Source organism: Temnothorax curvispinosus, unplaced genomic scaffold (genome assembly GCF_003070985.1).
Source record: "Temnothorax curvispinosus isolate PA1 unplaced genomic scaffold, ASM307098v1 QBEX01000646.1, whole genome shotgun sequence".
In the NCBI taxonomy this organism is placed as follows: Eukaryota; Metazoa; Arthropoda; class Insecta; order Hymenoptera; family Formicidae; genus Temnothorax; species Temnothorax curvispinosus.
The window spans coordinates 368-2,402 of NW_020210426.1; the positions used below are offsets into that span (position 1 = coordinate 368).

Here is a 2,035-nt window from a genome sequence, read left to right on the forward strand (position 1 = left end):
TCGTCAGGACGAGCGCTGAGGCCCCCCCGAGGTAAGCGACCCCTCCCCCCGCCCGGAGAAAACACCGTCGGCCAGATGGCCCGCGAAACGCGGCCGTCCACCTGTGCGCGACCACCAGTTTGTTTGCTAACACGGCTACGGGGCCGCGTAACCCTTTCCGGTTGCATATGCCAGTATTGCCCAGTCCGCGGGCCGCGCGGCTCGTTTCATTGTTATTATTATTATCGTCATCGTCATACTCGCCGTTCGCTCGCCTCCGAGGGAACGGCGGGCACTTTCACACAAACGCACACCGCGACCCGCGTCCGTCAGCGTTGCGTCGAGGTTGCCGTCCGTATTGGTTGAAGAGCCGCGAAGGTGGGCGGCAGAAGTGGGTGGAAATTCCGAGAGGCGAGAGGGGAAATTTATCCGGAATTGTTTTTTCTCGAAGCCAGAGTGGGTAATTGAGAAAAATTGAACCTGTCCGGGGAGATGGGAAGAAAGCGGGTATTTCCGGAGGAGCCTAAGCCTTTGGCAGGTCGTCGCCTTTCAGGTAGTGCAAAAAAATAATATCCCGAAAGACACTTCTCTGGTTTTGTGTGATGTGCATCTGCGAAAAAGAAAAAGAAACAAATCTCGTGATGAGATGTTGGTGAAAGACGAGGACAAGATCTGTTTGAAATCTCTTGTTTGCGTAGAATAGAGAGACAGCTTATTAATTTAGTGATTAATAATAATAGCGTTGAAAGTTGTGAGATGATTAACACTTTCGATTTGTTTCAGAAATTAGAAAAGATATTAGACCCGTCAAGCGTTTGATAACGAAGCATCTTCTCTGAAATTGTACGGACAAGAATATTTACACTTGCAATTGATTTAATGTATGTTGCATCAATTTTATTATATAATTTTACTTACTTATTATTATGACAAATCTCAGAAAGTAATGTACCATAAAAATTGTACTTGTTTAAAGAAACTTTTGTTTCAACGCTTATTATTTCATATATTGACGTAACGTAGATAATATGACGTATAAGGCAAACGAGGGCTCGATTTCACAACGATCTCCGTATAATTTAATTCGTTTCATATACATTTACATTGTTGTAATGATTTTATTTGATTACACGTAGGTGGGAACGGGAATAACGTTTTCCGAGCTGTTACGAGTGTGTTGACCTCAAAAATGTTCGCGTTCGCCGCGACAATAAAATTAACGCGTTGCCGCGCGTGAGAAGAGGAATGAGCATAATGTAGCAATACTAATTTCTTTCATTTCGCGTGCCGTTGCGAAACTGTAAGGTGAAACGGTATCGAATTTGCGCGAAAGTCGCACGGTAGGCCGCCTTAAAAATCGCTCGAGGACCCAAGCGCTCGAGCATTCCTCGAGCACGCCGCGCCGGTAGTTACGAGACACTGGATAACTTTACCGTTCGCTCATCTTTCTTCCACACATCGTTAAATCCCTAAATTAGATGGAACCTGCCTCCTGAGGCGTGAAAGGACTTGTGCCGCGCACGTTAAGTGATCCTAATGGAACGTATACGAATAACCCCACGAGAGTATACTTTTCAATCGCTTTGCAAGCTTGGAGATTATCGATTCGTAAGAAAAGTTCGATTAAATGTCATCGTTTGTTTGCAATTTTAGGGGTCAAGTATTTTTTTCGATAATTAAGCCGAAGCATGTGTCTCCTCGTTGGAATAAAGTTACTCGAGATTAATTGTTAGCAAGATTGATTATTTTATTACTTGATTCCGGGATGTAATATTCTCTGGTAAGTAAATTGTATAAAGTAAAGAGGAACGTTATAGATATATTTCTGATCAGATTAGAATAAAATATAATTAAACCGCGTTTTTAAATGTGCCTCGTATCGCTTCAGCGGTGGGCGGTGCATCTGGACAGTTTTAAGGATGCCTGTCGCTTTATTTGGGCAACGAGACGGAACACACGTTGCATCAGTGAGACTTGGGGAGCAGATATAGGCGACCTTTGACGCTAAATGTCGGTGTAATTTACGGGTCAATATAACTCGGTACCGGATCTATGC

General features: G+C 43.9%; 1 long non-coding RNA gene across 1 annotated transcript; it reads left to right on the forward strand.

Moving 5' to 3' along the window:
* The first annotated feature begins 307 nt into the window (after positions 1-307).
* On the forward strand, positions 308-1,777 carry LOC112456719. The gene is made up of 3 exons (XR_003041004.1): positions 308-532; positions 763-860; positions 1,116-1,777. It is a non-coding gene; the product is annotated as an uncharacterized LOC112456719 (long non-coding RNA).
* The last annotated feature ends 258 nt before the right edge of the window (positions 1,778-2,035 follow it).